We start from the raw sequence: 15,501 nt of genomic DNA, 5'->3' as shown, positions 1-15,501 counted from the left end.
TTAATGTATGTGTATGGTTTGAAGTAAGAGCTAAGGTCAGGCTTTCTTTTGCATATAGATATGCAGTTTTTCCAGTGCCATTTGTTTCAAAGATTGTCTTTCCCTCATTGCATTACCTTTACACCTTTGTCACAGTTGAGTGTATACCTAGAATCCATTCCTGGACTTTATTCTATTCATTCTTTTTTAGGGCCGCATAATACTCCATTCTATAGCCATACTGTGCTTAATTTAATCAGTCCCTTATTAATGGACAGTTATGCTTCTTACACTCCTTTCTCCCTATTTCAAATAATGCTGTGGCAAATATGTTGCATTGTAGGAATGTCTTTTTGCATCTTATACATATATTGTAGAGTTAATTCCAAGAGAAGTCAGTTTTACATTTTGATAGACATTACCAAATTGCTCCCTACAGTAAGTTTTGCTAGCTCACTATTGCATCAGATGCATGACAATACTCTCCAAATCCCCAGAAACAAATATGCTAACAAATGATTCGTCTTTTATTTCCTCAAGCAGGTAAAAAATAGTATCTCATAGTTTTAATTTGTATTTTCTTATTAGGAAGTAGGATAAGTATCTTTTGTTCATAAATTTTAGAGCCAACTATATTTCATTTTATGTGAAATGCAGTTCATGTCATTTGCCCATTTCTTGTGATATTAAGTTCCTTGTGATACACATTATAAGTTTCCCCCAGTTTTGTGTTTGTCTTTTGATCTTATTAACTGAGTTTTAGCCCTATAGAAGCCCTTTAAGTAATAAAATGTATAATAAATGTTAAGCCTTCTTGGTAAAACCAGATTTTCCCTATTCTGAGATTCAAAATATGAATCTCTCATTTTTTCTTATTTTTAATGTTCTAATTTTTGATTCAGCATTCCCCTCTGATACTCAGTGCTGTTTTTGTCATATACTAAATTTCCATATGCATTCCGGTGTACTGATCTGCCATCTATTCATGTGTTAATAAGCACAGTCAGTCCTCTATTCTCTGACTACTTCTGTCCTGTGTTCCTTGTATCTTCAAAATGACAATTAGTGAATGAAAGCCTTCAAGAATTGCTTGCAATAACATTTAGTCCTTTCTCACCTTCTCTCCTGCTGTTACTAGCTAACAAAATTCAAACTCTTTTTAATATTCCTATAAGGAAAATATAATTGGGATAGTAAGTCTTTTTGGAAGTCTAGGTGATTAATAATCAGATAACTACATTTTTGAGTCGAATAAATAAATTGGTACTAATCTATGGTTTCCTTCTAGAACAACCAATGATTTGGGATAGGCTGTGTCTCTCTGTGTGTATGTTTATACACATGTGTGTAATCCTCTGTGCCATAAACAGAAGAAGTAGCACTTTATTAACTAAACCAAACCCCCCATCCCCCGACCCCAAAATCCATAGTGGTTGAGAAAACAAGTCTGTCACTTTATGTCCTAATCATTGTGCGGTGGCATGTGCTCATGGTTCAAGGTCCTTCCCAGCTTCATGGATTAATATGTGATGCCAAAATTCCTCTCCTAGAAGGGTCAGAAGGAACGCAAAGGAGCCAGTGTAAGCCATTGTAAAGAGTGGGGGGTCTGAGCCCTTAGAGGTTGTAAAGACGCACTAGATAGGATTTCCTTCTTCAAAATTACATAGTACTAGGCTGTACCATCTTGTCCCCAGACTGGGCTTTCCACTCCTCTCCAGCATGACTACTCAAACCGGGGGGGCCTGGGCTGCAGTCAGGAGATAAGAACTCTCCCCCTGGGGACCTAGACAGAGCCAGAGATGGGTCATTGTGCTGAGTTGGGACTGGGTGGCAGGAACACTGTGGACGAAGTTGGAGGAACCACTGACTTGTTTGCTGCATTACTAAATGTCTCCTGAGTGTCAGAAAAGATGGTGCTCGGAATAGTCCCTCCTTACTCACCTCTCTGAAAAAAACCTGGTAGAAGGAGAGATTCTGCACATACCTAGGAGTAACTGTGTGGAACTTTTTGAATGTTCCTCACCCTAAAAGTTCAAGGTCTAGTATTTCAGGAAGCCCATCTTGATGGATTAAGTATTGTTCTCATTAGCACCTTAAAACTGTTCTCATTAGCACCTGGATATATATATATTTAGTATATTATATGTATTTCTATATTTTTACTATATGTATATATTTAGTAAAAGATATATTTAGTAAAAGATATATATAAAATAATGCTGGAAGATCTCTATCTTTCTTTCTTGACTGAAAAAATCCTCCAGTGGAGGGAAGGTTTGCTGGGGGTGGGAGGATCCACTGTGCTGTGGGGAAGAAAACTGCCTGAACTAGAAAAACAGCCAGAAACAAAGTGGTGGGTGTTCCATAAAACAGAGCTGAAAATGTGAAGTTCTCCATCTCCCTGCACTTCCTGTGGAAGAAGGCCAGAGGGCCTTGATTAAGGGGGAGAAGCCACCATTTCTATCCAGGCAGAGGCCTGGACGAAGCAAACCAGAGGCTATTCCGGTCCTCTCCCTCACTCTCTTCCGGCCCTGCTTCCTTTCCCCACCCCTCCAACAATACCAACCTCTTGATTTCTGTTCCAAGACAGAACGGTGAGTCCCAATGAAAAGGAAACTTTAAGGATTCTTTCCATGAAGTTTTCTAACTGGGCAGAGTGAGGTGTGTGTATTGGCATCTGCTCCTTGGCAGTGATGCTGGAGACCCCAGAGGCCCCCATCCTTTTCCCTGAGGCAGACTCAAGGCAGTGGCAGGGTTTCTTGTCCTCATTCTCCAGCAGTCAATGGAAGAAGCTGGTAGAATACCTCTTCTTCCTGGAAGGACTCTGAGCTTACTCTCTCTGGTATGGTTTCTTAAAAAAAATTTTTTTTTCAAGCTGCTGAAAAGCTGCATGTCTTCGGGGACTGATGTCACCCCAAATCCTTGTTACTACCCCTCATGGGACTTCCTTATCCTAAGCTAGTAGCTTATGGAATAGGCAGACCCTTGGCCCCCTCCCCAGCTTCATTAGTTCTGGGGAAGTCCTAGAAATCTGTGCCAGGTGATTCTGATGTTTAGTGCTCAGAACCCACTTGAAAAACAATACCCAGACCTTTCTCTCTGAGATTATCAGAGTCCCTTGGTGTGGAGCTGACCTGCTTGGTGAGACCATAAAAATCATGCCTAATATAGCTGAGAGCTCAATAGATTCAAGACTTGTCCAATAACCACTGAAATCACTCTCCAGGAAGGAGTTCTGTTGTCTCAGATAAAGTCAAGGTTAACAAACGGCTTTGTAACTCTTTTGAAGAGGGACCTACATTCTGAAATCACTCCATATACAATAGGCCAAACCCTTAAGGTAGTGCTGCTCAAACTTGAATGTGTATCTTAATCCCATGGAGGTCATGTTAAGATACTGATTCTGATTCAGGAGGTCTGGGACGAAGCTGGTTGTTGTGTTTTTCTAACAGACTCCTGGGCGATGCCACACTGTTGATCCTTGGACTACATCTGAGGAGCACTACCTTCAGGGATACTTAATTTTTTAAAAATATTATTAGCTGAAGATAACTTTTTCTCCTAATGAGAAACCCGACACAAGCAACGTCAATTTAGTGACCTTGAGTAAATCACTTACTTTCTCTAGTTTATCTCTCTCTCTTTTTTTTTAATATTTTATTTATTTATTTGACAGAGAGAGAGAGAGAGAGAGAGACATCACAAGTAGGCAGAGAGGCAGGCAGAGAGAAGGGGAAGCAGGCTCACTGCTGAGCAGAGAGCCCGATGCGGGGCTCAATCCCAGGACCCTGAGATCATGACCTGAGCCGAAGGCAGAGGCTTAACCCACTGAGCCACCCAGGTGCCCCTCTAGTTTATCTCTTAAACAAGGTGGTTGGCTTTCATCATTTCTGAATTGAGAGCAAGAAAGCACTAACTCCTTAGAATGGGAAGGCAAGGTGAAATGATGTATATACAGATCTTAGCAGGCTCCAAACTTGGAAATGACTCCTCTCTAAATGTTGCCGTTGGTGGTGGGGGGGGTGGTAGTGCTCATTCTGCCCTTTTAGATCTGTGGCCATCATAGAATGAGGTCTAAGTGAGGCCTTAACATATTACAGGAAAATAGCATGGGTCAAAATTGCCTTTGTGTGCTCTGGTCCTTGGCTTTATCAGTGTGAACAGAAAGAGCTTTTTCAGTTTCTACTGCAAATGACAGAAACCTTGGACCCCATGAGCCCCTTGTTGTTGTTATATTTATATTTACACTTTAAATTGGCCAAGAAGGTACAGATCTGCCTCTGTCCTGTGTTTGTCCATTTGATCATCTCTATTGCCTGCTTATATAAAGGAAAGGGTGTTGTGCACCACAAGGAGATCACATTTCCCTCCCTGAATTCACCCCTTCGTGTTTGTGTAAACTCAGCCGAGTGACATCCCTTTACTTGAATTTACAACCCTGCCTATAAAAAAACAGAGAGCCCTAAGCATTTCCTCCAAGGCTGAATTCTGGCCCTCGGCTCTTCCAGCCAAGGAAAAACAAACCATCTCTCTCTCTTTCTTTCTTTCTTTCTTTCTTTCTTTCTTTCTTTCTTTCTTTCTTTCTTTCTTTCTTTCTTTCTTTCTTTCTTTCCTTCTTTCTTTCTCCAAAAACAATTTGCTAACCCATCATCTGCCCAGAAAACAAATGGAAAATAAAATGCGACCGACAGTCTTCTTTGTGGATCTGAGAAATGTTGATCTCCCACGAGCGAGTAGGTGGGGTCCTTGCTGAGATGACACATTAATGCACATAAGTATAGCAGCGCCACACACATAATGGTGGAACAAGCCATAATTGCAGTCAATTGAGGCAGGGAAGAAATATGTCAGGCTGGCAGTCTGCCATCGCCTAGACCCTAAAAAAGTTTGATGAACTTTTTTTTACTTACTAGCTACTGCATTTGGCTTTACGTAAACATAGCATATTTCACTCTACAGCCCATTTAAGTATTAAGTTATCTGTTCAACAAATATTTATTGCAACTGTTAGATGCTGTGTGTTTTTCTAGGCCCTGAGCACATCGCAGTGAACAGATGAGGTCCCTATCCTCGTGATGTCTATTTTCTGGTGAACTCCTATCTTACACATATCTCCTGATGAAGACATGTTCTTATTCCTTTATCTGAATGTCTTTGTTTTTCCCCTGAAGTATTTGTTATTTGAATGGTCAAAAGCGAGCAGCCATTATTAGGCTAGCTGCTTCTAAGAGTGCTGTTGTGTCTCTCTTGTCTCTCTGTTCCTATCAGATGGAGACCTGCATCCCTTGCTACTCCACTTAATTAGGTATAAACTTTGAGAAAAAAATTGAGTGATTTAGGTAGAAACAAAATCAAGAAAATCAGAACAATTTCTTCTTTAAGTTGCAGGTTTTCCTTATAACTAAAGCAGATTTAACATGGCTTGCGTGTGCTGGTTTTTCAAACACCAGTATCATTCTTTTGCCTTTCCATGTCACCACTAACTTAGGGACGAGGATCTGATGTCTGAAATAAGCTCGGCAAGCACACACTGTCAAAACGCAAAAACAAAAAGTCTATGAGATTGAAACTAGGAATAATTTTTAAAACTTGAATAGAAAAATTTAGTGTCTGTTTTTCTTGACTAAATAAACAATGCATGCTCACTGTAAGAGGAAAATATAGAAATGCCTAAATCAAAAAATGCTATGCATGCAATATTACAATATTTATACACCTAAGCAATTGCTCTCTTTGTGATTTATATATGGTTATAGAACTCTGATTAGTCTCAACAGATTGTTTGGCTAGCATATTTCTTACTTTATAGACTAACAGCTCCTAGAATTAAAATCGATCAATTGAAAACTAATTTCTGGAGAAAATATGTGATGCCGAATAGGAATTTCACTTAAAACATACATTTTTGTTTAATGTCAGTGCAATACTGAAGAAAACAGGACAAGACACTTACCATTTGTTCAGAAAATCATAGGATGTCATATCAGATCTCACAGATCACCCACTGCAGTGGGCAGGGGAGAAGATTGTGAACAAGCACCCAGGTAAATTCTGATGCACACTGAACCCACACAGACCACCCTGAGAATCACCGATTTTGTTTGATTCCATCATTCTGGAGACAAGAAAACTGAGGTCCAAGCAAGTAAAGAAACCTTCAAGGTCATACATACAGGGAATGGTGGAGGTCAGACGAGAACAGAACCTAAGTGCTATGACTCCTAGTCTGCTCCTTGTTCTATTACGCTGAAGTCACATTTGAAGGTACCTTTTGCACAGTATGTAGAACAACCCAACCTCAGGTGGCTCTCCAAAGAATAAGTTGTTCAAACAAGTCTTTACTGTATCAGAAATCCAACAAAAGAATCTCAAAGGTTCACGTTGTAAGTGACAGATTTCTGGTCGTTGTGGTGGTTGTACGTTTTCTTTGGGAAAGTAGAGAGGGAAGTTTAACCAAGACCTGAGCTAAAGTATCGTTATTATTTGACAAATTAATCAGCATGTATGTTTTAAAGTTTAAAGTGAGAGAAAAACAGCAGTTGGATGAACCACACCCCCCACCCACCTCCAGCCACCTACACACACTGTGGTGATAATGGTGTTCTTATTATCCACGTGAAGTTATGTAGCTCTTTACGAAAATGTTTCGGGAGAGAGATCACCAAGGGTGCCGCCCTCACTAGGGAGACAACATGTCATTTTGAGTCCTTTCTCTGTGGCTGAGTCATGGTATTGCCACGATGGTCTCCAAAAAAACGTGTCTCCAGCCCTCCATCTCCAGGGAAAAGGTCACCAACGACACAGAGCTCGACGGTTTAGGGAAGTAGGTGAAAGGGAGAATGGAACATCTACAGTATAATTGCAGTCTCTTCTAACACTCATCTAAGCTGAAAACTTTTATTCCAGGGCAACCTTTCCCCTGCATCAAGCTCCGTTGAACACAGCCGGCATTTTAATGAGGTTAAATCTGGTGTTTCTGCCATGAGCGGAAATGAACATCAAAACATTCAGCTCTGTCTTCCTTTATCTTACAAGAATTTGGGGTTCAGGATACCTTCACTAAATGTGGGCCCAACTCTAAAGCTGCGAAGAGGAATTTTGTTCTGATAGACCCTTGTCACAGTATTGACCAAAGATAATGACGACAAATTATGGAAGAAGTGTTCTATTCACCACATTTTAAAAAATACAGTACCCTTAAGTAATATATGAAAATTTAAAAAAATTACAGCTGGTATTGATTGACTTCCGCTACTTGCCAGCTACTTGCCATGCGTTGTCCATAATTGCCACGGTTGATTGCATTACATACATAATCTTATTTAATCCTCATAAGTCTATTACATGGATGCAGGTTTATACTTAAGGAAACTGAGGCTTAGGGGGGTGAACAGCCTGTCCTAAGTCCGGTCCATAGTCAGCAAGTGACAAAGCTGGAATTCAAACCCAAATTTGTAGGACAACAAAGTCCGTGCTTTTGAAGCTCTAATTTGATTCACATTGCAGCACGAAAACCTACAGGACACATCCTAACATAATTTAACACTTATTTGACAAATTTGTAATTAGATGCACAGTTTTGACCCAAATAAATTAACGAAATCTTCTTTGCATCAAATTCTGAATCATTCCGAGCAGGAGTTCCCCTGATGATATCACAAAAGAGCCTCCAATGACCCTAAAGAAGAATCACACAGTGGAAGTTTCCATAAGTGCCAACTCCCTGGAGTTGAGTGGAGACAGATTGGTAGCAACTAGACTAAATGGCTTTTCTCTTTATGTAGATGAAATTTTCCCCCAGCATCAAACTAATATTCTCATTGCACTGGCTTAACAACTTAAATGGAAATAATCCATATTTTTTTCTTCTAAAGAAGAGAACATATCCCGAGCTCCTTAACCTCAGGCCACAGTGAAGACGCATGCTAGAAGTGTGGCTGTTTTCTGCGCCATTGGCATCATACCCACATTTTACCTTTCTTGTCTTCAGACAGGGTGACCCTGCCATCATTTTTTGTCATACTGTATTTCATCTGATGCTTTTATTCAATAACCAAACTGCAGAACATTCTATGTTGTTCTAATTAAGCACAAAATTAAGTATGTTATCAAGAAAAAATGAAACCGAAAGAAGCGAGTCGAGATCACAACCCAGAGTTTTCTCCTGGGGTCACAGTTGCTGACAAAAGGTGCAAAATGCCCAAGTCGGTCAGTCCTCGCTAGCCTTTGACCCAAACATCTATGAAATGGGGTGGCTAGAAGCCCCTTTCAAGTGTTATTAGAATAATTTTGCGTCCTGAAGCAGGCAAACGCTAATCATGCTTGTCTTACATTGCTCATTTTACAGTGCTCATAAGGAAAGCCTCTTGAAAAAAGGAGAAGAAAAAAGAAATCTGACTAATGGAACAAAACGTCCATTACAGCCTGGTGGCAGCACATTTTCTCAGTCTCATTAAGATGATGGCTCAGTTTTGAGTAAAGATTAATTACTGGGTTGTGGTTCATATGCAGCCTGGCCAAATTAATCTATAAACGAGAGACTGGTTGTTTTTAGCATACTCTTCACTTTCTAGGTTACTTCTTTCCCTAAGTTTTATAGAAACGAATATTCAAAAAACTGCATGATCTTTGTCTTTCACCCACTCAACACCTCTCTGAATTAAATGGCTAATATTAGTAATTATACATAGTCTTTCCAAGTGACCTTGCTGGCCTATTTTTGACAGTGTGCTCTTGACTCCCTCATGGCTTGCCATGATGAGTTCTTGGTAACATTATCCTTTCTGACAAGTTTAAGTGAAGCAAGTTAGATTTTTAAAAACTAGCTGTCTGCATAAGCTTGACCAGTTTGCTCTGTTCTATCTGGTGCTTGGAAAACCAGGAGCTGGGTGAGTATTTTTCGATCGCGTCTGTAGCTTAGTTTTTCGCTCCTCCTGTCAGAAGAGATCAATCTTAATCCTATTCTAGCCACATGTTGTTTTCCAAAACTAAAGCTATATGCCCCCAAATCTTTGCCTTCTTTCATGTGGCAGGTGACATCTTCAATTGACAGGGGTAATAAATTTACACTCAGTCCACATGTGGGAACTGAATACATAAGCATGCAGTACAATTCAAAGTGACATTCGTTTCTTTTTCCTCCAGCCTCAGTGATGCAGAATAATAGTTATAACTTAACATTCTTTTTGGGGGAAGGGTCGTCTTGAATGGAAAGAAAAGAACAAGAGAAGTCCACCCTCAATCCAGACAACAAGTAACAAAAGCCCTAGCGCAAACCACAGTTCTTAGCAGACACCCTCCAAAGTTTCCCAGGACATAGCACTGAGGAACACTGAACCCTCCAGTAAGACACCTCACACACTCCAGTGGCTCCAGGCTAACCCAGCCACGCTATCTGTACCCCAAATCAGCTTAACACACTGTTCTCCTTAGCCCCAGTGCAATTTTATTCCCAGTTCTGCCGGCCTCAGCTCTGTAAAGCATCAGTATCCTCTTAAAAAAAAAAAAAAAAAAAAAAAAAAAGTATAAGCTTAAATCCTGGGCCATCCATCAGTCATACCTTTTGATTAAGGATTATACCCAGCAAGGCATTTTCTGTTGGAGGTGCCCACAGCAGTATCCATCCCAAGGACATTGAAATGGAAGTAGAAATGATTGCATGGGTAACTTACCAGCTCCTGAGTCTGAATTGCTGCAGCAGCCCCAGTGCTTTACCTGATCCCTGGCTCTCTCTGTCTCTCTCCCTCTCTCTCTCCCTCTTTCTCTTGTGTACAGATTGCAGGGAACTTAAAGAACTCGCAGGGACAATGTTTCAAATGACTTAAGAAAGAGAACAGGAACAATACTTCGTTCTCTTTTTCTCAGATGAGTACCTTCGGGAAGAAGGAAGGAAGGGAGGGGAGAGGGAGGAAGTCAACAACCCTTTGCTTTCCTGAAAAAAAATAAGGAAACAGAAGATAGACATCTCATTTTCTCTTAAACAAAATGTTAGAAGGGGCAAAAAAAAAAAAATCTTTGAAAAAAGGAATTCCTCAAATATGCCCCCCCCACCTCACCCCGCCCCCTCAACCCCAAGAGGTTTAAAGAGATGAAAAGCCTTACTGGCCTGTCCAAACAAATGGTGTTCCAGAAAGGCAGGCTCTCCTGAGCTTGTAGCCTCTGGTATCTGGTTTGCAGAACTGACACAGCCAAAAGGGAACAAATCATTTCACGTTGCCTCTGAGCAAAGGTTGTGTTACCCGAGGCAAACCTGCAGCCGATGAGGCTGGGCAGGGTGCCGGTCAGTCAGGACATCTGGCTCTTCTTGGGCTCTTTAAAACACCAGCATTGCTGCCATTTTGTAGCCCAACTGCAGATCCTTAGATTTCTTCCAGGAACAGAGCAGATTCATGTACTAGTTCCTGAGAGCTCTCTGCAGCCAACACCAAGTCAAGCTTCCATGTTTGTTGATCTGTTCAAAAAGAAAACAAAACAATACCAAAAAGCCACACACCCATACTGCCACTGGACATAGTTAGCTCATGTTGGACTTTGTCACCTCTGGAAAAACTGAAAGGCAATTTCTCATTTGTTTTCAAAAGACAGTGAAGCAGCCTAGGTCTTGGATAAGCCAGCCAATTGTTGAAAAGGGAAGGGGAGGCTGACTAGAAGGAGTGAGGACATGGAGGGAATATCCTTTAACAAGCGAGAGGTGCGTGGTAGTTCAGTGGGTCAGCATGAGTTCTGGTTAGAGGAGGGGCGCTCTGATTGTGTTGTGTATCTGGTACCTTTCATTCATCTGGTTAAGACCATTTTCACCGCAAACGGGAACCGGCAGTTATGTGGACCTTCGTGGCAGCAGAAGAAAAACCAGCTTCAAGGAACTTCCTTATTTCACTCAGTTGTGAAAAAATAGGGTGGAGAGTCGTACCTGATCACAAGGACCAATTGAGGTGAATTCAGGGAAAGGGGGATTCTGATTCAGTGTCTCCGAAAGACTTTTATTGGGTTCAATGGTGAATAAGGTTACTCTTTTACAGTTTTCTTCCCCCATTAATTTATCTGTGTATCTATCCATCCATCCTTCCATCTATCTGCATATGTGTGTTACTCAGTAGGTTTATTCGAGCCAGAACAGTCTTCTTTCTTGTAACACTGATGGCACCCCTCCTGGCACAACATAGGGATTTCTGGCCTGGGTCCCCCAGCCCCATCCGCACATGAGAAAGCTCACACCCAGACAAGAGTCTGTCCCACTTGCCCCAGGTCATGCACATCAGGGGCAAAACCCAAAATGCTCCTCTGTCTCCTGAGTCAGCTCTAGGGCCCTGGGCCCCCTGCTGGCCTTCCTCTGCACCCTGCCTTTGCAGAAAGGGGAAAGAAAATCACAGTGAGTCAGAGAAAGCAGAAGAGGAGCATGAGAGCATGGGAGAAGGGATAGGTACAGAGATTTTTTACAGGTCTGGCAGCTTGGGGGCAGACGCTGGAGCGCTTGTAAGCGTCAGGAAGCCCCGTGCCAGAATGTGCACTAGAAAGTGGAAGTAGGTGGGGGTGAGGTGAGGGTGAGTGGGGAGAAGTAGGCAGAGGCTGGGCTGGGTTTCTGTGGCATCGCTCAGCAGAGGCAGTGAGGGCACTTGGAGGAACAAGGAAGCTCAGGCTACAGAGCCCTGGCAGGAGTGAAGATGTGTCTGATCACCTGAAGAGCCAGGGACAGCAACAGGCCCCCTTTCCTTATTGTTCTTCCTCCTGTGGCCTCAGGCAAGACCAGGGCTGAGCCCCAGGAGCCCAGTCAGAGGCCAGAGGATTTCCCTTTCAAGTCTGCAGAATGTGGGAACTGTCACGTTGAGGCCTGTTGTTTTCTGCAGGCCAGCTGACCCGCCCAGAGACAGGCTGGCCTGGCCGGGGCCATGTGCCATCCCAGCCGCACGGCCTTGCTGTAACGGAGTGGCGTCCGGTCCAGACCCGCCACGTCACCTCTGGAAAACCTGGAAGCCCATGTCTTGTGTTTTCAAAATGTCTGAATATGGCTGCCGCAGTTTCTGGAAAAGAATTCTCAATCTTGCCTGTGCCAAGCCCATCCACGCACAGGCCTCGTTGTAACCCAGCCTGGGAGGCTCACAGGAAAGGCTTCTCCCTCCTTCCCTGCCCTGCCAGGCACATCAAGAGTTCTCCTGGGGTACTTGGAGCATCTCCCACCATGTGTCTAGAAGCTGAAACTCCCGAGTACCCCCCATCAGGTCTCACAGGAGAGATTTCTAACCAGGCAGCTCAAGCTGGTGAAGCTTCCTGCCCCGCTGTCTCATGGCTTCTTCGGGTTTTGACTGAAAGTGAAGGGAATGGATGTGTGAACCCCAGACAACTGAGGGAACACATGTCTAGAAATGGAATATGGCTCGGCCACTCACCTCTCAGGTAAGCCCCACATGGCACTGGTTACTGTGGAGATTGTTTGAGTAGAAAGAGGACTGCAAGACCCTGTGACGGGATCAGAGGACAAGAAGAAAAACCAAGATGTAAAATTCAGTGAGGCCAAGGCAGTGACCCAGGACTCAGAACCAGCGCAACAGAAACATGAGCTCTACGCAAAATGGCTTCCCAATTGGCAAGCATCCTCTTTGGTACTTCTCCAAGCTTCTGGTTATCCAGAACTCTGAGGCTATCTATTGACCGCAGGACTAATTTGACCCCAATCATGGAAGGCGAGGAAATGAAGGGTGGACTGAAATATAGCATATGGTCAGAACAGTGCACAAAAAATAAGTGCATGTCACTAAACTTTCACAAAATGAACATATCTGAGTAACAGAAACAAAAGGAAATCTCCCCTCCACCCCCACCCTTTGGCGTTCCAGCCACTACCTCCCTTCAGGGGTCGCATGGTCCTGACATCTCTCTCCTGGTATAGATGTGAATTACCTGGTTTTGAATTTACATAACAGATGATATCAGATTGTAGTTCTGTTTTGGGTTCCCCTCCCCCAATATTTGTGACTTTCACCCCTATTTTAGAGTGCAGGTATGGCTCATTCGTTCATGTTTTTAGAGAGTATTTTATTTTGTGACAGTACCACAGTTAATACAGGGGAGGCTGACTAGAAGGAGTGAGGGTTTGTTCTAGTTTGGTACCATTACAAGTGGGCTCCAGGAATTCCTGTCCTTGCCAGGTGTCTTTTAAAATGTCTCATACATGAATCACCTCCCTCTAGGACACTTGTCCCTAAGCAATTCACAACGTTTTTGCTTGATTTTGTTTTGTTTTCTTTTGTTTGGTTGGTTTTGGTTTTTGGCATTTGCTTCCTCCCACATGAGATGCATGGCATAGTTTTTTTCGTGGGTTTTTTTTGTTTGCTTGTTTTTGTTTTTAAATTCAAATGGATTCAGTTTGAGGAGGTGATGCCCCTGGAGATAACTGGCAGAGTTCCTGAGCAGCTCTGGAAGGGCTTGCGAAGCTGGAGCTCTGACTTCCTCCTGCCGCCTGGAGATGCTGCTCTGAGTCAGGTTCCATTGACTCCCCCTCTCCCTTCCACATTCCCCATCTCGGCTTTTTATGGACATGCTAAGTTTCATCATATCGGTGCATAGAAGAGAGGCCTTAGTCCCGGGCCTGAAACTGCCTTCACGCTTCCTTTGTATCTTTGTATCTTTCATTCTCTTCATCTTGCCAAGCCCCAACATCCTCCAAGTCTCAAGTCTCAAAACATGAGGACATTCATTTCTTTCTTTCTTTTTAGTTTTTTTTCTCCTGCATATAAAAATGATACGAAGGATTTATTTAAACAACTTATTGAAGTTAAAGTCTTTTTTATGCTTCTAGTTTGCTCATTTGACAAAGGGGAGATAATAACATAATACCTAGTTTTCATAGTATTAGGAGTAAAGAGGAATAGTTAACATCTTTCACATACTCACCAAGCACCAGGCCCCATTCTAATAAACACACTACATGCCATAACTCAGTCATCACACTGCCCTGTGAAGTAGGTGCTCTTACTGTCTTTTCCCTTGTCTTTTTTGATAGATGAGGAAATAGGCATGGAGAAGTTCTATCCCCCCAACATCACATGATGAGTAAGATTTCAAATCCAGGGAATTTGGACCTTGAACCCCAATTCTAACTTGCCCTGCCCTCTAACCAAACACTTCTTATCACATTGTAAAATCTCAGTGAATGGCCCTTCAGACTGAAGAGTAACATGTTTTATGACATAAAAGGTAAAAATGCGTGGCACAGAGGCTCCTTCTGCAATCATTTGGTGAGCATGTCTTACAGACCAGAAAACCCTGTGCTAGATGTGGTTCGTGTTGGGTTGGCAGAAAGAAAGGGCTACTTAAGATGGCGAAAGTTCCCGCCACAAAACCTGAGCTCGGACAGGAGAACAAAGACCCAAGCAGGAATCTGAAAAGCCAACCCCCCCACCCCACCCCGGGCTTCCGTGGACCAATGGGACCCTGACAAGCGGGAATCTGAGACCCCCGCCCCGGGCTCCAGTGGACCAATGGGACCCCGACGAGCAGGCGAAATATCCAAATAAGGGAAACTTGCCAAAAGACCCCTGAACTCCCCTCGAGGCCTCTTAAAAGCCCCCTTCTCCCTGCCTTGGGCGCGACTTCTGCCACTCTGCTTTCCAGAGTCGCGGAACCTCCCCCGAGGGTGCCCACCTCCTCCCGGCGTAACTTTCCTGGCTCCCCTTCTCCTGAGCCCTGAAACTTCGCCGGAGATGCCTTTAATAAATCTTGCCTTGTGCCTACTTTGCCTGGTGTTGTGTTTATCTCGCCGAAAAAACTTTACAGTTCGTGTGCTTCTGGATTTCACAGCCTGGCAGAGGAGAGACACAGCAAACAAACTGAACAGGTTGTACCTGAATGTGTAAATAATTACAGTTGTGGTCAGTCCTCTGAGGAAGAAGTAGAGGAGTTAAGAGAGCTTGAAGTCTGGTACTAAATCTGGACAAATGGTCAGGGAAGGTCCTCATAAGAAAATGACATGTAGGGGTGCCTGGGTGGCTCAGTGGGTTAAGCCTCTGCCTTTGGCTCAGGTCATGATTCCAGGGTCCTGGGATCGAGCCCCGCATCAGGCTCTCTGCTCAGCAGGGAGCCTGCTTCCCCCTCTCTCTTTGCCTTCCTCCACCTACTTGTTATCTCTATAATATAAATAAAATCTTAAAAAGAAAAGAAAAGAAAAGAAAATGACATGTAAATTGAGACCTGAAGATTGAGCAGGTGTGTGCCAGACAGAGATGGGGTGGCAGTTTACACAGGGGGCAGCCCAATAGGTCTGAGTTTGGATTCTGGAACTGATGGTAAGATGGATGGGAAATCATTGGAGATTTTACAGAGAGGAATGACATCATCAGACTTGCATTTCAGATTGCCTATTGTGGTCACTGTGCAAGGGATGGATTTTAGAGGGGCAAGAGTGGGAGAAGATGAACAGTTGTGAAGTCTCGTCTAAATTTGATCGTGCCATTAAGAGCCTATCCAGAGATGTCGGTGGGCTTGGCAATGCCCGGAGAGGTCATGGGATGATAAGATGTGAGAGCTATG

At 43.1% G+C, this 15,501-nt stretch overlaps 1 protein-coding gene across 2 annotated transcripts in view; it reads right to left on the bottom strand.

The window, feature by feature from the left end:
* Positions 1–9,828, bottom strand: part of ZNF366 (zinc finger protein 366) — a 67,837-nt gene extending 58,009 nt beyond the window's left edge. Inside the window, exon 1 of one of the 2 annotated variants that reach the window (XM_032848734.1) lies at positions 9,539–9,828. The gene's annotated coding sequence lies outside the window, so the exon portion shown is untranslated. The remainder of the gene's footprint in view (positions 1–9,538) is intronic. The other variant, XM_032848727.1, reaches the window with a different exon arrangement.
* Positions 9,829–15,501: the final 5,673 nt, after the last annotated feature.

Source organism: Lontra canadensis, unplaced genomic scaffold (genome assembly GCF_010015895.1).
Source record: "Lontra canadensis isolate GAN:19392208 unplaced genomic scaffold, GSC_riverotter_1.0 scaffold4, whole genome shotgun sequence".
In the NCBI taxonomy this organism is placed as follows: Eukaryota; Metazoa; Chordata; class Mammalia; order Carnivora; family Mustelidae; genus Lontra; species Lontra canadensis.
This window is presented reverse-complemented; position numbering and strand designations above follow the sequence as displayed.